Source organism: Pristiophorus japonicus, chromosome 11, assembly GCF_044704955.1.
Source record: "Pristiophorus japonicus isolate sPriJap1 chromosome 11, sPriJap1.hap1, whole genome shotgun sequence".
In the NCBI taxonomy this organism is placed as follows: Eukaryota; Metazoa; Chordata; class Chondrichthyes; family Pristiophoridae; genus Pristiophorus; species Pristiophorus japonicus.
This window is the reverse complement of record NC_091987.1, coordinates 154,330,688-154,353,310: the sequence shown is the minus strand read 5'-3', so window position 1 is coordinate 154,353,310 and position 22,623 is coordinate 154,330,688. Positions and strand designations below refer to the sequence as shown.

General features: G+C 47.0%; 1 non-coding gene across 1 annotated transcript; it reads left to right on the top strand.

Moving 5' to 3' along the window:
• Positions 1 to 442: 442 nt before the first annotated feature.
• trnar-ccg (transfer RNA arginine (anticodon CCG)) lies at positions 443 to 515 on the top strand. Its single transcript has one exon. It is a non-coding gene; the product is annotated as a tRNA-Arg (tRNA).
• Positions 516 to 22,623: the final 22,108 nt, after the last annotated feature.

Genomic DNA, 22,623 nt, shown 5'->3' with positions numbered 1-22,623 from the left:
TACAGCTCAGACTCCAGCTCATCAACACGGAGCCGGAGTTCCTCGAGCTGCAGACACTTACTGCAGGCCACCGTGGACCTCAGTGGGGTCCACCAGCTCCCACATGTTGCAGCACTGACACACTGCCTATCCTGCCATCTATAATGTATTTAATTAGTTAGATTTAGATTTTAATCCCGGCCCTTAATTTAAAGCAATGCCCAAGAAAAGAGAGAGAAGGAAACTCACCAACCAATCAACATATTGCCCAGCAATCAACTGCACCAATTGCTGACACACAAGAACAAGTCAGCTCCTGTCATGTCAATGCTGGGATCTTTGGAATTGATGCAATATGATTGTATATGAAATAAAGGACCGGCCCACAAAATGCATCACATTCGGCAATGATTACATGGAGACTAAGGGTCAAGTTGCGGGCTCCAAGCTAACCTTATGTGAGGCCCCAGTAGCCTAATGGATAAGGCACTGGTTTCCGGAGCCAGGGATTGTGGGTTCAAGTCCCATCTGGGGTGAAGCAAGTTTTGGCCTAGAAACAAATTCCAAAGCACCTTTTGTAAACATTGCTGCATTCCGTGGCAAGCAGGTAGCCTTGCTTTTCATTTATCAACCAGTCTCGGCAGTTCCTGTTCAGCACGTGGGGTGGATCGAATTGGCTGAAGACTGGTTTCTGAGATGGTGGGGACCTCAGGAGGAGGCCGATATCGATCATCCACTCGGCACTTCTGGCTGAAGATGGTTGCAAACGCTTCAGCCTTGTCTTTTGCACTCGCGTGCTGGGTTCCGCCATCAATGAGGATGGGGATATTCATGGAGCCTCCTCCTCCCGTTAGTTGTTTAATGGTCCACCACCATTCATGACTGGATGTGGCAGGACTGCAGAAGCTTGATTTGATCCGTTGGCTGTGGGATCGATTAGCTTTGTCTATACCATGCTGCTTCCACTGTTTAGCAAGGATGTAGTCCTGTGTTGCAGCTTCCCCAGGTTGGCACCTCATTTTTAGGGACGCCTGGTGCTGCTCCTGCATGCTCTTCTACACTCCTCATTGAACCAGGGTTGGTCCCCGGGCTTGATGGTAATGGTAGTGAGGGATATGCCAGGCCATGAGGTTACAGATTGTGGTGGAATACAATTCTACTGCTACTGATGGCCACAGCGCCTCATGGATGCCCAGTTTTGAGCTGCTAGATCTGTTCTGAATCGATCCCATTTAGCTCGGTGGTAGTGCCACACAACATGATGGAGGGTGTCCTCAGTGTGAAGATGGGACTTCATCTCCACAATGACTCTGTGATGTCACTGCTACCAATGCTGTCATGGAAAGATGCATCTGCGACAGATAGATTAGTGGGACGAGGTCAAGTAGGTTTTTCCCTCGTGTTGGTTCCCTGACCACCTGCCGCAGGCCCAGCCTGGCAGCTATTTTCTTCAGGACTCATTCAGTAGTGGTGCTACCGAGCCACTCTTGGTGATAGACATTGAAGTCCCCCACCCAGAGTACATTCTGTGCCCTTGCTACTCTCAGTGCTTCTTCCAAGTGGTGTTCAACATGGAGGAATACTGATTCATCAGCTGAGGGAGGGCGCTGGGTGGTTATCAGCAGGACGTTTCCTTGCCCATGCTTGACCTGAAGCCATGAGACTTCATGGAGTCCAGAGTCAATGTTGAGGACTCCCAGGGCCTCTCCCTCCCGACTATATACCACTGTGCCACCTCTGGTGGGTCTGTCCTGCCGGTGGGACAGGACATACCCAGGGATGGCGATGGAGGAGTCTGGGACATTGGCTGAAAGGTACGATTCTGTGAGGACGACTATCTCAGGTTGTTGCTTGTCCAGTCTGTGGGACAGTTCTCACAATTTTGGCACAAGTCCCCAGATGTTGGTGAGGAGGACTTTGCCGGGTCGACTGGGCTGGGTGTGCCGTTGTCGTGTCTGAAGTGCCGAGGTCGATGGTGGTCCATCCGGTTTTAATCTTCTTATTTGTTGTCGTAGCAGTTTGTTATAATTGAATGTCTCGCTGGGCATTTCAGAGGACAGTTAGGAGTCAACCACATTGCTGTGGAGTCTGGAGTCACGTATCGATCAGGCCGGGTAAGGACGGCAGATTTCCTTCTCTAAAGGACATCAGTGAACCAGATGGGTTTTTACAACAATCCGATGGTCACCATTATTGACATTAGCTTTTTATTCCAGATTTATTTAATGAACTGAATTTAAATTCCCCAGCTGCCGTGGTGGGATTTCAACTCACGTCTCTGGATCGTTGGTGCAGGCCCCTGGATTACCAGTGCCAAGTTGCAAGCACCAAACTCACATTCTGTATATCCCCAGTGGCCTAATGGATAAAGCGCTGGTCTTCTAAATCCAAGGATTGTGTGTTCAAATCCTGTCTGGGGTGAGTCAAGCTTTGGCCCAGTTACAAATGCCAAAGCACCTTCTGTAACCACTGCTGCATTCTGTGACAGGCCGGCAGCTTTCCTTTATCTTCCCAACCAATCGAGGTCGTTCCTGTTCGGCACTCTGTCGCTCGCTGTCCAGTGGCACAAACCGATGCAATGCTTCTACCAAACTGTGTGCCCTCCAACACTCAGGGAACAATGCCACTGTCACTGCCCAAGCAAACACTGACCCTTCAGTTTACCCAGCACCCCAGGCATAGTCACTACTTTGAAATGTCAATTGAATATTTCAAAAAATAAATTGATAGATTAATGTTGGGAAGGACCCAAGCTGATAGATGGGATTAATATACAAATTAGCAATGATCTAATTTGAATTGCGGTCCAAGTTTGAGGTGCTGAATGTCCTTCTCCTGTTCCTGTGTTCCTATGTTTATCAAGGGATAGGGATCACAGGCAGTTAAATGGAGTTGAGATACAGATCAGGCATCATATAACGAAATGGTAGAAGAAGCTCGAGGGGCTGAATGGCCAACTCCATTCATGGGGCTGGACTCTTGGCTGTGATGATTTCGGAGCAGTGATGGCGGTGGGGGATAAGGTTAGCGCCCAGGAACAGTTTGCGCCTCAGTCAGTAACATTGGGCAGCTGGGCCCTGAGTGTGGGGGCGCAGTACTAAGGGAGGCGTTGTACACCTCTCTCGGGGCGTTAGGGTGGGAAACTCCTGAGCAAAAGAGCTAGGCCAGGAGCGCTTCCAGAGACACCGGGAGGGGGGGAACCAAAAACACCCAAACATTCCCAAAACATCGCCAACGCCAACACAACACCAGTGGAAAAACAAATGAAAACAAACACAATCACACTTACCTCAGGTGTCCATTACTGACCTCTCCCTGTCGGATTTCCCAGGGGGGCACTGTGGGGCACGCTGCGGGACAGACGGGTCGGGCAGGAGTCCAAACTTGTGCCGGTGTTGCCACCAGGGGCGTTGCACACCGGGCGCAGCTCTTACATAGAAACATAGAAAATAGGTGCAGGAGTAGGCCATTCGGCCCTTCGTGCCTGCACCGCCATTCAATATGATCATGGCTGATCATTCCTTCAGTACCCTTTCCTGCTTTCTCTCCATATCCCTTGATCCCTTGAGCCGTAAGGGCCACATCTAACTCCCTCTTGAATATATCCAATGAACTGGCCTCAACAACTCTCTGTGGCAGGGAATTCCACAGGTTAACAACTCTCTGAGTGAAGAAGTTTATCCTAATCTCAGTCCTAAATGGCCTGCCCATTATCCTAAGACTGTGTCCCCTGGTTCTGGACTTCCCCAACATTGGGAACATTCTACCCGCATCTAACCTGTCCAGTCCCGTCAGAATCTTATATGTTTCGATGAGATCCCCTCTCATCCTTCTAAACTCCATTGTATAAAGGCCCAGTTGATCCAGTCTCTCCTCATATGTCAGTCCTGTCATCCTGGGAATCAGTCTGGTGAACCTTCGCTGCACTCCCTCAATAACAAGAACGTCCTTCCTCAGATTAGGAGACCAAAACTGAACACAATATTCCAGGTGAGGCCTCACCAAGGCCCTGTACAACTGCAGTAAGACCTCCCTGCTCCTATACACAAATCCCCTAGCTATGTAGGCCAACATACCATTTGCCTTCTTCACCGCCTGCTGTACCTGTATGCTAACTTTCAATGACTGGTGAACCATGACACCCAGGTTTCGTTGCACCTCCTCTTTTCCTAATCTGCCGCCATTCAGATAATATTCTGTCTTCGTGTTTTTGCCCCCAAAGCGGATAACCTCACATTTATCCACATTATACTGCATCTGCCATGCATTTGCCCACTCACCTAACCTGTCCAAGTCACCCTGTAGCCTCCTAGCGTCCCCCTCACAGCTCACACCGCCACCCAGTTTAGTGTCATCTGCAAACTTGGAGATATTACACTCAATTCCTTCATCCAAATCATTAATGTATATTGTAAAGAGCTGGGGTCCCAGCACTGAGCCCTGCGGCACTCCACTAGTCACTGCCTGCCATTCTGAAAAGGACCCGTTTATCCCAACTCTCTGCTTCCTGTCTGCCAACCAGTTCCCTATCCACGTCAGTATATTACCCCCAATACCATGTGCTTTGATTTTGCACACCAATCTCTTGTGTGGGACTTTGTCAAAAGCCTTTTGAAAGTCCAAATACACCACATCCACTGGTTCTCCCTTGTCTACTCTACTAGTTACATCCTCAAAAAATTCTCGAAGATTTGTCAAACTTGATTTCCCCTTCATAAATCCATGCTGACTTGGACCAATCCTGTCATTGCTTTCCAAATGCGCTGCTATTTCATCTTTAATGATTGATTCCAACATTTTCCCCACCCCTGATATTAGGCTAACCAGTCTATAATTACCCGCTTTCTCTCTCCCTCCCTTTTTAAACAGTGGTGTTACATTAGCTACCCTCCAGTCCATAGGAACTGATCCAGAGTCGATAGACTGTTGGAAAGTGATCACCAATACATTCACTATTCCTAGGGCCACTTCCTTAAGTACGCTGGGATGCAGACTATCAGGCCTCGGGGATTTATCGGCCTTCAATCCCATCAATTTCCCTAACACCATTTTCCGCCTAATAAGGATATCCTTCAGTTCCTCCTTCTCACTAGACCCTTGGTCCCCTAGTACTTCCAGAAGATTATTTGTGTCTTCCTTTGTGAAGACAGTACCAAAGTATTTGTTCAATTGGTCTGCCATTTCTTTGTTCCCCATTATAATTTCACCTGAATCTGACTGCAAGGGACCTACATTTGTCTTCACTAATCTTTTTCTCTTCACATATCTATAGAAGCTTTTGCAGTCAGTTTTTATGATCCCGGCAAGCTTCTTCTCGTACTCTATTTTCCCCCTCTTAATTAAACCCTTTGTCCCCCTCTGCTGAATTCTAAATTTCTTCCAGTCCTCAGGTTTGTTGCTTTTTCTGACGAATTTATATGCCTCTTCCTTGGATTTAACACTATCCTTAATTTTCCTTGTTAGCCACGGTTGAGCCACCTTCCCTGTTTTATTTTTACTCCAGACAGGGATGTACATTTGCTGAAGTTCATGCATGTGATCTATAAATGTTTACCATTGCCTATCCACCGTCAACCTTTTAAGTATCATTCGCCAGTCTATTCTAACCAATTCACGTCTCATACATCGAAGTTATCTTTCCTTAAGTTCAGGACCCTAGTCTCTGAATTAACTGTGCCACTCTCCATCTTAATAAAGAATTCTACCATGTTATGGTCACTCTTCCCCAAGGGGCCTCGCACAACAAGATTGCTAATGAGTCCCTTCTCATTACACGTCACCCAGTCCGGGCGGTGCTGCTCCACGCTGCCACTAAACTGGACCCGAATCGCCGCAGGACGCTGGAGGCTGAGCGCCCGCCCAAAACACCTCACCCCCGCCATTGCCGCTGCTCCGGGGTGAGAAACGGAGCGCAGAGGGGCTGATAATCCAACCTCATAAATGTATACAACTAATTAACATTGTTGCTAAAAGGCAAACAATCCCATCACTGCCCATCGCCCCGCGCCTTGTTCGCTGGATTGTAACAACTTGGAAACTTGTTACTGCATTCTAGCGTATCAAGTCAAGTCAAGGCAAGGTACAGCGCGTGCTGGAGAGCGACGGCTGTGAGGAAGGCGACTGGATTGGACATCACAAGGTACAGGTCACTGATTGAAGGCAGGTACAGCAGGAGCGGCGAGGTTAAGGTGAAGGAGCGGTGAGAGTTCGTAGACGGACGTGATCGGGGCCCAGGAGAGGTGAGAGTTCAGCACCCAGAAGAGGCGAGGGCCCAGGGCAGCCCACATTGTGATATGTGTGCGCACTGGGTCGTGCAGCAGAGCTGGTCTCCAGTTGTCCTGGTTATCCCTTGCCACTGGACCAAGACCTAGCTCTGTCAAGCCAGTGTGGTGGCTGGTGTGCAACAGCCACCCCACGTTAAAAAAATCAATGCACAGGCATCTTCCACCCTTCAGGATGTAGTTTGGAATCCAGAATATTAGGTCCTTCATTGAAACATCTGTGAACTCATCCCTTTCTGGCTTGGAAGCAAGTCATCCTCGATACAAGGGACCGCCTATGATGATAATCAAGTCATTGTAACCTAAATGGAGCCCAAGGGTTGACAAACTTTGTGTCATCAAAGTGAGGCCCCTTTAACTGGACGGGTCAAACTGTGAAATCACAGCCTCCCCCTCACACTGCACCTCGCAGTGAGATCACACATCACAATAGGTTTGTCTTAATGTGTTTATCTTGTCTCATTATTTGTTCATGTATAACGAGCAACATGGACAGTTTAACAGACCCAGTAATATTTGATGCACTTCGGGTGGAGTATTTCAATTTAATGCTATTAATAGATTTCCATGGTGTTGCTCACAGGTCGTCTGGGATCTGCAGCCTGGTTACTGATGTTGCTGTAAACTGCTTAACATCATGGGTAGATCTCCCGTGGCATTGCTCAGCATGGCTTTGTGAAAGGTAGGTCATGTCTGACTAATCTAGTAAATGTTTTTCAGGAGATCACTAACATAATGGTTTATGGAGGTTGTCTATATGGACTTCCAGAAGGCATTTGATAAGGTTCTGCACAGGAGACTATTGACATAAATGAGAGTGCATGGAATTGGAGCTAAACCTTGTGACATGGGATGGTAATTGGTTGGGAGACAGGTCCAAACAATAATTAAAAAGTCTTGTGGAATGTTAGCCTTTATCACAATGGCACTGGTATAGAACTGGGTGGGAGTTATACTACAGTTGTACAAAGCTCTGGTTAGTCTGTATCTAGAGGACTGCATTCAGTTCTGGATACCTCGGGGCCAAATTGCCCCACAGATTTTGGGGGTGATTTATGGGTAGTGCCCACCCTACCATTACTTCCCCATCGGGGATAATTGCCCCACTAGTTTCGCAGGGTGCTGACATCCGCCTGGGGGGCCCCTAAAAAGGGAAACCGCGTGCGCCCCGGACTCTTCGGTCGGCCCGACAATGGAGTCCGTAGTGCAGCCCGGCACTCCGTTTTGGGCGCTGGGCTGCTGGCCTGGCTGAGCGCGTCCCTGGTGACCCAGTGACAGCCACCAAAGGCCCTTCCCTTTAGCTGATGGGGCGGGGCGTTGTGCCCCTCAACAGAGCTCTGCCTCGGTTGAGGGGCACAAAGCCCAATTGCATGGCGGGGACAGGAACTCCTGCTCGGGTGGTAAAAGTCATGGCCCGGAAGGTTATCGCCCACAAACGAGGCGCGGGGCAATTTCATCCCCCTCACCTCTGGAAGGATATATAGGTGCAGCACCTATTTACCAGAATGATACTGGGGCTTGGAGGGTTACATTATGGGTACAGGTTGCAGAGAGGAGGCTTGTATTCCCTCGAGTATAGAAGATTACGGGGTGATCTAATTTAGGTGTTTAAGATGATGAAAGGAGTAATGTCAGGATTCAGTTCTTCACACGAAGGGTAGCGGCAACCAGGAACTCTCTTCCCAAAAAGCTGTTGAAGCTAGGTCAAGTGAAAATTAAATAAATGATTGATTTATTATTATAGACAATGACATTTTACTTATAAGACTGAGTCTGCTCAAATATAAAAACTGTGCCCATTTTATTCTTTTATGCAGGGTATTAAGGAATAGAAACATAGAAACATAGAAATTTACAGCGCAGAAGGAGGCCCTCGGTCAGCAGCCCTAAGGTTACATATAAACCTATGAACAATAACGGAAGGGCAAAGAACACCCAGCCCAACCAGTCCGCCCCACACAACTGCAACACCCCTTATACTGAAACATTCTACACTTCACCCCAACCGGAGCAATGTGGAACATATTGAGCAAAGTGGGTGAGACCGAGTTAATATACAGACCAGCCATAATCGAAGTGAATTGTGGACCAGGCTTGAGGGGCTGAATGGTCTACTTCTGTTCCAACGTTTATCGAGGGATATGGAACACAGTCGGGTAAAGGAATTTTCTGGTACAGATCTGTTATCATTGGGAATGAGCTTGAGGGGATGAATGGCCTTCTCAAGTTGCTGTAAATGTATACAACTGCTTAACATCATTGGTAGAAGGCAAATAATCCCATCGGTGCCCATCGCCCGCACATTCCGTTCTCTGAGGCGTAACCACGTGGAAACCTATCATTGCATTCTAGCGCATCAAACCATTGTAACCTAACTGAAGCCCAAGGTTTGGCAAATACTTTAACTGACGGGTCCAACCGTAACATCACAGCCTCACCCTCACACTGCACCTCACAATGAGATCAGACATCACAATAGGTTTGTAAACTGGGTCAATTTGAGTGAAGTAAAGGGAGCTGCACTGACTGTGACTAACCGACTGATCTATCTAGGAGGGAATGTGGTCGAGTAGATGATCTGAACAGGTTAACGTTATGAAGGGAGCGTGAACAATGGAAGTATCGCTAGCCAGCTGACACTCGGAAGGTTGTCATTGTAGAAGGTTGGTTCAAACCTGTAGTTCCAGCTTGTGTCATTCCCTGCGGAGTCAGAGTGAGTAACAGTAAAATCCGCTGTTGTGACCGTGCAGATATAAAGGTTCAAATCCTGGAAACTGAAACCAGTCTGTATAAAACGTGCAGGTGTTCCTGGTCGGTTGTTGGGATCAGTTTGTGCTGGACCCTGGGATAGTCTGTGGTTCGACACTGAGGTTCTCAGTCGAGGCAAATGCCTCCCTCCTATAGGAGGGAGTGATTTGACACAGGGAGGGCATGGGAAGCCCACCCCAAAGGCCTACCAGAAAATACGGACCGAGATAGCAGAGGTGGTCTCGTCAGCGAGCAACGAGGTGCGTGACGGCAACCAATGCCACAAATGATGGAATGACCTTGTGGGAACCGCAAGACTAAATATTACATTGATTTACATGTACTTATGTATTTATATAATTTGATTTGTAACAGTCATGAGTGACTATCAGCAGATGTGAGGTCTTGCACTGTTACCGGGAATCTTTTACTCAAAGCCTGCGGTCACGGTGCACGTCTTTAGGTAAAGAATGATAATTTTCATAATAATCACGATTACATCTGTCGGTTATGTGTTGTATCAGTCTCTGTGAAAGTACCTAGCAATGATATCACACGACGATCTCATGCCATGTCGTCCTGTCACCTTTTACAGAAGAAGCTCTCGACGATGAGGTCCGTGCAGAGGTGAACGGGTGGGGGGCCACCGGTCCCCAGCGACATCACAGAGATAGAGGAGCGGGTGCTCACACTCGTGGGGAAGCACCCCCGGGCAGCCACGCAGGTAGCTGCAGACCCTGAAGTGATGCCACGTGAGCAAAACTTACACCATTGCGTAATGTAAAGTCAATAGATGCTACACCCACATCATATCCGAACAATCAGATATAATAGATGATTTCTAAAATTGTCCTGTAAATAATGATAGCCTAAAGAAAATCATTGCATTGCACAATGTGTTGATGGTCATGAAATATGATGTCTGCGATGATTTTGAGAGCGGTGGTGCGTTTGTCGTGCATATGTTGTGTGTAGCGCTGGCTTCACCTTGTTACCCGAACACCCGCTTCTCCTCTAATAATCTCATTTGTGTTTTGCAGCTCAGCCAGCAGCATAGCCCCAGGCAAGGCCACAGAGGCCAGAGGTGGGGCCGCGGGGCCCAACTCTCCGGACGATCCTACATCTGCTGAGGAGCTCCAATTCTCGCCCGTCAATCCGCTGTTCTCCACGGATGAGTGCGCGGACTTCGAGGAACCTGCATCGCCACGCTCCAGAACCCATTCCACCCCAAGGCTATCTATTGGTCCTCCGGTCATTCCTGCCTCCACTCTGGGAGGTATCAGCCCCAAGCACCTCTCCACAGGGCACCCCATTTGTCCCCAGGACGGCGCCGACCCCGTGGAGGTTTCGTGGACGCGGCAGGTCTGGTCCACCAGCGCGACATGAGAGCGGAAAGATGGTACAGTTGTCCAGGAGGACTGTAGACATTGGGATGCATTGGGAGTCATATCCCACTCAATGCATTGGGAGTCATATCCCGACAGCTGGCCACCATGACCGAGTACATTCCACGGATGGCGGAGGCCCTGGATGCGATAACCAGGAACACTGCTGGCACAGGCCTCCCAGTGGTCCCCGAGCGCGGCACTCCAACCCTAGGTTCCGCACCACCACTGCGAACGACAGATTGAAGCAAGGACCAAGATCCTGCTTCTGCATCAGAGAATGTCGCCCCCTCGGCACACCCCGCTCCCGTACCCATGCAACCAACGCATCTGCCTTCATCCCCCGCAATGAGGCACCGCCTGAGGAGCTCCTCGGTCAGGCACCATGGAGCAAGGAGGGGAAGGGGTAGAGGTGGGGAGAAGAAGGGGAGGGGGTAAGGAAAGTGAGGTGCATGTCCACAGGTGATGGCTGTGTTATATCTCCATCTGGGTGTATGCAATTTATTGTAATGTATGGGGGCTGGGGACCACGCTCCTGCTTTGCCTTTGTATTCTGTGTTGCTGGACATGTTGACCATTTTATTTATGTCAGTGGCGGAAAAAGTGGGGTGTGGGCGGGGTTGGGGTGTTTTTGCCCGTGAAATTTATGATTTCAGACCAATGTTGGTATAAATTTTTTTTTATTGAATATAACCTTGTTGTGCATTGTCTCAGATAGCTGAACCATTACACACTGGTGATTCCTTAACATGAAAGGGTTAAATACAACTTAACATCAATCAACGTAAACTTTAACTGGCACCAAGGTGATGGGCACCATTGATGTCTGAGCTGCACACACACAGCAGTGTGTCAGCGTTGTCACTCACATCAACATTCTTTCAGGCAAATCGTTCAGATATCAGCTCCTCATGTAAGAGTCTTGCAGCTATGTAGCCACCATGGGCTTTCTCCTGTGGGCTGGAGGGGGGCGTGGGCATGGTTGCAAAGCCAGCCTGATTGTCTGGCCCAAGGTCAATATCCAGCCCCTCGTCGTCCTCTTCCTCTCTCTCCTGAGGTGGACCATCAGTCCCTTTTGGCAATTCTTGTCCCCTCCTGATAGCCAGGTTGTGCAGCATGGAGCACACGACCACGAATTTAGCTACCTGCTCAGGGTTGTATTGTAGCTCCCCTCCTGAGTGCTCCAGGCATCTGAAGCGCTGCTTAAGCACAGTTATTGTTTTCTGGACCACATTGTGTGTGTCTCTGTGGCTCTGGTTGTATCGCTTCTCGGCCTCGGTGTAGGTGTCATGCTAGGGTGTCATCAGCCAGGTGGTTAGGCCATATCGGTTATCACCAAGTATCCAGCATTGTCCCGTGGCTGACTCTTAAACATGTCAGAGACAGCACTCTCACGCAGGATGTGAGCCTCATCGAAGGTGCCCAGACATTTGTCATTCACTGCCATTATGATCTGGTCGTGGTCAACAACTAGTTGGATCTTCAGGAAGTGAAATCCTTTTCTGTTCTGAAAAAGCTCTGGGTCCTGAGAAGGTGCCCATGTGGCGAGGTGAGTGCACTGTATTGCTCCCTGCACCCTGGGGAACTTAGCAATGTGGTAGATTGCTCCAGCCTTATCAGTCTGAGTCTCCGTGGTCATGGGGAAGCTGATAAATTCCATCCTTCGCGTGTACAGGGTCTCCATGACCTGTCTAATGCAGCGATGGGTGGCATAGAAACATAGAAACATAGAAAATAGGTGCAGGAGTAGGCCATTCAGCCTTTCTAGCCTGCACCGCCATTCAATGAGTTCATGGCTGCACATGAAACTTCAGTACCCCCTTCCTGCTTTCTCACCATACCCCTTGATTCCCCCTAGTAGTAAGGACTTCATCTAACTCCCTTTTGAATATATTTAGTGAATTGGCCTCAACTACTTTCTGTGGTAGAGAATTCCACAGGTTCACCACTCTCTGGGTGAAGACGTTTCTCCTCATCTCGGTCCTAAATGGCTTTCCCCTTATCCTTAGACTGTGACCCCTGGTTCTGGACTTCCCCAACATTGGGAACATTCTTCCTGCATCTAACCTGTCTAAACCCATCAGAATTTTAAACGTTTCTATGAGGTCCCCTCTCATTCTTCTGAACTCCAGTGAATACAAGCCCAGTTGATCCAGTCTTTCTTGATAGGTCAGTCCCACCATCCAGGGAATCAGTTTGGTGAATCTTCGCTGCACTCCCTCAATAGCAAGAATGTCCTTCCTCAAGTTAGGAGACCAAAACTGTACACAATACTTCAGGTGTGGCCTCACCAAGGCCCTGTACAACTGTAGCAACACCTCCCTGCCCCTGTACTCAAATCCCCTCGCTATGAAGGCCAACACGCCATTTGCTTTCTTAACCGCCTGCTGTACCTGCATGCCAACCTTCAATGACTGATGTACGATGACACCCAGGTCTCGTTGCACCTCCCCTTTTCCTAATCTGTCACCATTCAGATAATAGTCTGTCTCTCTGTTTTTACCACCAAAGTGGATAACCTCACATTTATCCACATTATACTTCATCTGCCATGCATTTGCCCATTCACCTAACCTATCCAAGTCACTCTGCAGCCTCATAGCATCCTCCTCGCAGCTCACATTGCCACCCAACTTAGTGTCATCCGCAAATTTGGAGATACTACATTTAATCCCCTCGTCTAAATCATGAATGTACAATGTAAACAGCTGGGGCCCCATCACAGAACCTTGCGGTACCCCACTAGACACTGCCTGCCATTTTGAAAAGTACCCATTTACTCCTACTCTTTGCTTCCTGTCTGACAACCAGTTTTCAATCCATGTCAGCACACTACCCCCAATCCCATGTGCTTTAACTTTGCACATTAATCTCTTGTGTGGGACCTTGTCGAAAGCCTTCTGAAAGTCCAAATATACCACATCAACTGGTTCTCCTTTGTCCACTTTACTGGAAACATCCTCAAAAAATTCCAGAAGATTTGTCAAGCATGATTTCCCTTTCACAAATCCATGCTGACTTGGACCTATCATGTCACCATTTTCCAAATGTGCTGCCATGACATCCTTAATAATTGATTCCATCATTTTACCCACTACTGAGGTCAGGCTGACCGGTCTATAATTCCGTTTTCTCTCTCCCTCCTTTTTTAAAAAGTGGGGTTACATTGGCTACCCTCCACTCGATAGGAACTGATCCAGAGTCAATGGAATGTTGGAAAATGACTGTCAATGCATCCACTATTTCCAAGGCATGGCGAGACAGAGGGGAAATCTCGACCGTGGAGGTCTGAAAGGAACCGGATACGTAGAAAGACAGTGCCGCGGTGAGCTTGACCTCGACCGACACTGATGTCCTGATAGCAGGCTGTATATGTGGCCTGATGAACTCACATTATTCAGTGATCACCACCTTGTGGAAGCGCAGTCTCCGAAGGCAGGTGTTAGGGTTAGGGCAAGACCTCTTTTCCCTGTAAGTGCGGGGTTTATATGGTCTGGCCCTCCTCCTCATTCTTGCACGTCTTAAATTGGGGACATCACACATTGAGCCATCTGCACTCTGCAGCATCTGCGTATTAATCGATGCAGGCTGAGAAATGGCTGGCCCCATTGCAATGAAAGTATAATAGTGATTGATCAGAAGCAATAATTTCCTCACTAAAATACACCTACAGTGAACCCCCAATAGTCCAGATTCTGAAAATATGTCTGTTGCGATGCTCACTTCACCTGAGAAGAACTCCAGAGTCAATGCAAACTCCCCCGAAGTTGAAGCAGCCTTTTGAATGAAGCAACCTACGATTTTAAAAATGGCACCCACACCATTCGCTGTGATTCGTTGAGAACAGTCCCACTTTTTCTGAGTGGTGTTTTGGGCGAGCGATATTGTGGGCGAGATGTGTACGAGGTGGTGAAAGTGATGCTGGGCGATCCTGTTATTTTCGGCAAATGTGAGTTTTGCGTCAAAAAAAGTGGGCGGGCGGCATTATTGAATCACGGTGTTAATTCCGTGCGGAATCTCGGTGTTCATTCCGTGGGCAATATTATGGCCGTTGATTTCGCCCATTCTGATGATCCCGCATAAAAAAAGTGGGCGGGCGGTAATATTTTTTCCCGGCGTTATGCACATGGGGAAAGTAAAGCTCAGCGATAAGTGTCCGAAACAGGCCAGTCAGTTTCTATTTTGTGGCTAAATGGGCGATATCTGGGCGTTACACGCCATTTCAGCAGTAAAATGGGCGTTAAGTTAGCATTATGTATGCAAACAAAGTGGAAAATCTACCCCTGAGAGTCAGCCTGAACCCACCATTTAAACACAGGGTCAGCCTGAACCCACCATTTAAACACAGGGTCAGTCTGAACCCACCATTTAAACACAGGGTCAGTCTGAACCCACCATTTAAACACAGGGTCAGCCTGAACCCACCATTTAAACACAGGGTCAGCCTGAACCCACCATTTAAACACAGGGTCAGTCTGAACCCACCATTTAAACACAGGGTCAGCCTGAACCCACCATTTAAACACAGGGTCAGCCTGAACCCACCATTTAAACACAGGGTCAGCCTGAACCCACCATTTAAACACAGGGTCAGCCTGAACCCACCATTTAAACACAGGGTCAGCCTGAACCCACCATTTAAACACAGGGTCAGATAGAACCCACCATTTAAACACAGGGTCAGCCTTAACCCACCATTTAAACACAGGGTCAGCCTGAACCCACCATTTAAACACAGGGTCAGCCTGAACCCACCATTTAAACACAGTGTCAGCCTGAACCTACCATTTAAACACAGTGTCAGCCTGAACGCATTATTTAAACACAGAGTCAGCCTAAACCCATCATTTAAACACAGGTTCAGCCTTAACCCACCATTTAAACACAGAGTCAGCCTTAACCCACTATTTAAACACAGGGGTCAGCCTGAACCCACCATTTAAACACAGAGTCAGCCCGAACCCACCATTTAAACACAGTGTCAGCCTGAACCCATTATTTAAACACAGAGTCAGCCTGAACCCATCATTTAAACACAGAGTCAGCCTGAACATCATTTTAACACAGGGTGAGCCTGAACCCACCATTTAAACACAGATTCAGCCTGAACCCACCATTTAAACACAGGGTCAGTCTGAACCCACCATTAAAACACAGAGTCAACCTGAACCCACCATTTAAATACAGTGTCAGCCTGAACCCATCATTTAAACACAGAGTCAACCTGAACCCATCATTTAAACACAGAGTCAGCCTGAACCCACCATTTAAACACAAGGTCAGCCCGAACACCATTAAAACACAGAGTCAGCCTGAACCCACCATTTAAATACAGGGTCAGCCTGAACCCACCATTTAAACACAGGGTCAGCCTGAACCCACCATTTAAACACAGGGTCAGCCTGAACCCATCATTTAAACACAGAGTCAGCCTGAACCCACCATTTAAACACAAGGTCAGCCCGAACACCATTAAAACACAGTCAGCCTGAACCCACCATTTAAACACAGGGTCAGCCTGAACCCACCATTTAAACACAGGGTCAGCCTTAACCCACCATTTAAACACAGGGTCAGCCTGAACCCACCATTTCAACACAGAGTCAGCCCGAACCCACCATTTAAACACAGTGTCAGCCTGAACCTACCATTTAAACACAGTGTCAGCCTGAACGCATTATTTAAACACAGAGTCAGCCTAAACCCATCATTTAAACACAGGGTCAGCCTTAACCCACCATTTAAACACAGAGTCAGCCTTAACCCACTATTTAAACACAGGGGTCAGCCTGAACCCACCATTTAAACACAGAGTCAGCCCGAACCCACCATTTAAACACAGTGTCAGCCTGAACCCATTATTTAAACACAGAGTCAGCCTGAACCCATCATTTAAACACAGAGTCAGCCTGAACATCATTTTAACACAGGGTGAGCCTGAACCCACCATTTAAACACAGATTCAGCCTGAACCCACCATTTAAACACAGGGTCAGTCTGAACCCACCATTAAAACACAGAGTCAGCCTGAACCCACCATTTAAATACAGTGTCAGCCTGAACCCATCATTTAAACACAGAGTCAACCTGAACCCATCATTTAAACACAGAGTCAGCCTGAACCCATCATTTAAACACAGGGTCAGCCTGAACTCACCATTTAAAACACAGAGTCAGCCTGAACCCACCATTTAAACACAGAGTCAGCCTGAACCCATCATTTAAACACAGGGTCAGCCCGAACACCATTTAAACACAGTCACCCTGAACCCACCATTTAAACACAGGGTCAGCCTGAACCCACCATTTAAACACAGGGTCAACCTGAACCCATCATTTAAACACAGGATCAGATAGAACCCACCATTTAAAAACAGAGTCAGCCTGAACCCACCATTTAAACACAGGGTCAGCCTGAACCCATCATTTAAACACAAGGTCAACCTGAACCCACCATTTAAACACAGGATCAGCCTGAACCCACCATTTAAACACAGGGTGAGCCCGAATCCACCATTTAAACACAGGGTCAGCCTGAACCCACCATTTAAACACAGGGTGAGCCTGAACCCACCATTTAAACACAGGGTCAGCCCGAACCCACCATTTAAACACAGGGTCAGCCTGAACCCACCATTTAAACACAGAGTCAGCCCGAACCCACCATTTAAACACAGAGTCAGCCTGAACCCACCATTTAAACACAGAGTCAGCCTGAACCCATCATTTAAACACAAATCAACCTGAACCCACCATTTAAACACAGGGTCAACCTGAACCCACCATTTAAACACAGTGTCAGCACAAACACCATTTAAACACAGGGTCAGCCTGAATCCACCATTTAAACACAGAGTCAGCCTGAACCCACCATTTAAACACAGGGTCAGCCTGAACCCACCATTTAAACACAGCCTGAACCCACCATTTAAACACAGTGTCAGCACGAACACCATTTAAACACAGGGTCAGCCTGAATCCACCATTTAAACACAGGGTCAGCCTGAACCTACCATTTAAACACAGAGTCAGCCTGAACCCACCATTTAAACACAGGGTCAGCCTGAACCTACCATTTAAACACAGAGTCAGCCTGAACCCACCATTTAAACACAGGGTCAGCCTGAACCCACCATTTAAACACAGGGTCAGCCTGAACCCACCATTTAAACACAGGGTCAGCCTGAACTCACCATTTAAACACAGGGTCAGCCCGAACCCACCATTTAAACACAGGGTCAGATCGAACCCACCATTTAAACACAGGGTCAGCCTGAACCCACCATTTAAACACAGGGTCAGCCTGAACCTACCATTTAAACACAGAGTCAGCCTGAACTCACCATTTAAACACAGGGTCAGCCTGAACCCACCATTTAAACACAGGGTCAGATAGAACCCACCATTTAAACACAGTGTCAGATAGAACCCACCATTTAAACACAGGGTCAGCCCGAACCCACCATTTGAACAGTGGGAGAGTCAGCCCAAACATTCGGGAGCCTCCTTATTTAAACCGCTGGTTGGTGTTGAGCAGTGCTCCACTCAGAGTGCAGTGTTGGGACTGAATGAATAAGACTAAATAGTGCAAAAGGCTGAGAATGAAGAGAGAGATCTTTTCACGACCACCGGACGTCTCAAAGCACTTTACAGCCAATGAAGTACTTTTGGAGTGTAGTCACTGTTGTAATGTGGGAAACGCAGCAGCCAATTTGCGCACAGCAAGCTCCCACAAAATGCAATGTGATGGTGATTGAGGGATAAATATTGTCCAGAGCACCGGGGAGAACTCACCTGCTCTTCTTTGAAAAAGTGCGGTTTGAATTGTTCCTGAGTGTTATGAGGGCGCACAGCTTGGTAGAAGCATTGTGCCACTGGACAGTGAGCGACAGAGTGAGAGGGTGCTGAACAGGAGCTGCCTTGGATTGGTTATTACATTAAATGGAAAGCTACCTGTGTCACAGAATGGCACACTTTAGGAAGGATATCAAGGCCTTAGTCAGGGTGCAGAGATTTACTGGAACGGTATCAGGGATGAGGGACTTCAGTGACGTAGAGACTGGAGGAACTAGGGTTGTTCTCCTTTGAGCAGAGAAGGCTAGGAGGAGATTTGATTGAAGTGTTTAAAACCATGAATGGCTTTCATTATACTGAGTAAATAAGGAGACACAGTGGCTGAAGGGTCAGAAACCAGAGGATACAGAGTTAAGGTGATTGGCAAAAGAATTAGAGGCGACATGAGCAAATATGTTTTTTCACAGCGGGATGCTATGATCGGGAACGCGCTGCCTGAAAGGGCAGTGGAAGCAGATTCAGTAGTAACTTTCAAAAGTGAATTAGGTAAGTAGTTGAAGGGGAAGAAAGACACTGCTATGGGGAGCGATGAAGGGAGTGAGGTAAATTGGATATGGTCCAATAATACATCACAGGCGCGATAGACTGCACTGTACCATTCTATGATTGTAAAAGTAAAGCTATCTGCCTGTCACAGAAGGCGGTCATGTTGACAGAAGGTGTTTTGGGCCAAAGTTTTCTTTACCCGAGATGGGATTTGAACCCACAATCTTTAGCTTAGAAGGCCAGGGCCTTATCCATTAGGCCACTGGGGCTGTACAGGTTGGGAGTTTGGTGCTTGAAACTTGTCTCTTTGTCGCTATGTATTCACCAATAATTGGCAAAAGAATGAGAAGGGAAATGAGAAGAGAGTATTTCACAGAGGGTTGTTGTAATCTGCGACGCACTATCTGAAAGTCTGTGTGAATCACAATCCATAGGAATTTGAAAAGGCAATTGGACATGAACATGAAGAGGACCAATTTTCAGGGTGAAGGGAAGACAGCAGGGGTGTGGAACTAATTGGATAGAAACATAGAAACATAGAAAATAGGTGCAGGAGTAGGCCATTCGGCCCTTCTAGTCTGCACCGCTATTCAATGAGTTCATGGCTGAACATGCAACTTCAGTACCCCCTTCCTGCTTTCTCGCCATACCCCTTGATCCCCCTAGTAGTAAGGACTTCATCTAACTCTCTTTTGAATATATTTAGTGAATTGGCCTCAACAACTTTCTGTGGTAGAGAATTCCACAGGTTCACCACTCTCTGGGTGAAGAAGTTTCTCCTCATCTCGGTCCTAAATGGCTTACCCCTTATCCTTAGACTGTGACCCCTGGTTCTGGACTTTCCCAACATTGGGAACATTCTTCCTGCATCTAACCTGTCTAAACCCATCAGAATTTTAAACGTTTCTATGAGGTCCCCTCTCATTCTTCTGAACTCCAGTGAATACAAGTCCAGTTGATCCAGTCTTTCTTGATAGGTCAGTTCCACCATCCCGGGAATCAGTCTGGTGAACCTTCGCTGCACTCCCTCAATAGCAAGAATGTCCTTCCTCAAGTTAGGAGACCAAAACTGTACACAATACTCCAGGTGTGGCCTCACCAAGGCCCTGTACAACTGTAGCAACACCTCCCTGCCCCTGTACTCAAATCCCCTCGCTATGAAGGCCAACATGCCATTTGCTTTCTTAACCGCCTGCTGTACCTGCATGCCAACCTTCAATGACTGATGTACCATGACACCCAGGTCTCGTTGAACCTCCCCTTTTTCTAATCTGTCACCATTCAGATAATAGTCTGTCTCTCTGTTTTTACCACCAAAGTGGATAACCTCACATTTATCCACATTATACTTCATCTGCCATGCATTTGCCCACTCACGTAACCTATCCAACTCACTCTGCAGCCTCATAGCATCCTCCTCGCAGCTCACACTGCCACCCAACTTAGTGTCATCTGCAAACTTGGAGATACTACATTTAATTCCCTCATCTAAATCATTAATGTACAGTGTAAACAGCTGGGGCCCCAGCACAGAACCTTGCGGTACCCCACTAGTCACTGCCTGCCATTCTGAAAAGTACCCATTTACTCCTACTCTTTGCTTCCTGTCTGACAACCAGTTTTCAATCCATGTCAGCACACTACCCCCAATCCCATGTGCTTTAACTTTGCACATTAATCTCTTGTGTGGGACCTTGTCGAAAGCCTTCTGAAAGTCCAAATATACCACATCAACTGGTTCTCCCTTGTCCACTCTACTGGAAACATCCTCAAAAAATTCCAGAAGATTTGTCAAGCATGATTTCCCTTTCACAAATTCATGCTGACTTGGACCTATCATGTCACCTCTTTCCAAATGCGCTGCTATGTTGGAGCGGATTTTTGGACATATACTGGACTAGTATACGGGACCAAACATTTGTTTTATTTTCCCCTTTAATGAATTTTGTAAGGGACAATACTGATGCATTATGTTTATATAAAAAAACAGTTAGACTTCAAGGTATGCTGGCCTTGAGTTATGGAGATAGGAAAGTGAGATAATGAACACTGGAGAGTTAAGTGCTGGGTATGTTTGTTTATATCGGTGCCAAAAGCCTGCCCTTGTTTATAATGCCCTGTCACAATACGAGGCTGGGTTATATCAAAAGCTCAGCCTTGGATAGTAAACCTTGTAATGCAATGATTAGGCTTAAAGACAAGTGCTAAAGCATGTGATGTAAAGTGACGGAATTTGTAAGATAAAAGAACCTCACTGAAGATACGAATTTGAGAAGCTGGTTCAAAGACAGGGGTCTTTAACACTTCTCCCAAAGCTTTGTCTCCGATTTAATAAACCTCTCTTTATATATTATACAGTCTCGGAAATATTTTTCCACAACAAAATGGCGTCATGACAGGATACTGTCTGATCAGACGTGATCACTTAAGACAGTATCTGGAATCTGGTGTTAGAGACTGAAAAGAGAGGTGTACGGGCACGACAGCATAAGATACGAGTAAACAGATAGCGGGAAGATGCTGACTAACCAGTTTGAGTTGTCCCTTTAGTAAATAAGGTCAGTGCAGAAGGGAACTGATCGATCCAACCTAGAGCCGAAACTCCGGTGGTAAGGAAACACGCTAGCTTTGTTGCGAAGACAAAGGGTCTCCACAGAGTAGTCGTGGCCGTGAGTATTACAGAAACAAAGGGAAACGTCCGAGACTGGCGAACATGGAAGGTAAGGAAGGGAATGTAAAATGCGGGCTGCCCGGGTCATTAATTAATTCCTATCATTAATTGTAACTTGCGTAATTACGTAATGCCATTAAAAAAAAAAGCTGATAGTGACTATCTTAAGTGACATATGGATCCAGACATAAGCTTTATTGAATGAAGAGAGACTTTTGTGAGTATCTATTTTGAATGAAGAGAGTACTCGAGTAATTTTGACTGTGGAATGAATGAAAGCCTGTTTGGGAAGGTGTGGAGTTGCCTGCCTGTTTTAGCTCCACCCACTCTTTCCAAACAGGGTGAAATATTTTTTTTAACCCTTCGTAGTGTTGTCCTGTATGTGGGAAGTTTAAGAAACTGTGAACCTTATGGTATTACATTTTAAGTTAGAAACGAAGGTGTGGATATATTCGGATGATAAGTTATGGAGCTAGGAAATGCACAAAGGATAGGTTTGTTGAGTAAAAGATAAAAATACATGGTCCCGGTAGTAAAAAAAAAATTTGACACGCTCACTTACTTGTCGAAAGAAAACATGCAATTGGATTGAAAGACATAAATTTAGTCCAGGAATGAGATAAAGAATGCCTTTTAAAATGCTCCCATTTTCCTTTGTGTAAAATCTTGACACGAAAGCTTCTAGCTCAGTAAAAAAAAAGAGTTTTATATTTAGAAATACCTTCAGGGATCAGGTCAAACTCCTGGGCGAGTGATGAGCTATCTGTGAAGGTGTAAAAGGGATTTTTGAAAAAGGCTAAAACAGTAAGTTTTAGCAGTTTAGAAAAGAAAAAGATAAGGCAGGAAAAGGTCTCTGCCACGGGAACATGAGGAGGGCAGAAAAGGGGGACTTGCCATAATTGTGGAAAACCGGGCCATTTTGCCAGCGAATGCAAAGGGAAAGGCAGTGAAAAGCAATGTACGTATTGAGGTAAGAAAGGGCACCTGGAAGCGACATGCTAAGGTAAAAATGGCTATCCTAATAAGGCAAGGACCCTGTCAGAACAGGAATACCAGAAGTGGCAGGCGTACAATGCCACCCGGTGATGTCCGGCGGCCCCTGTACAAAGTAAAAAGGAGGGAAGGATATATGTGTCTGCACTAGTAGGGGGCCGACAGTGTGAGATGCTAGTGGACACGGGAGCCTCAATATCCATTATTAATCCAGATGTATAGCCGC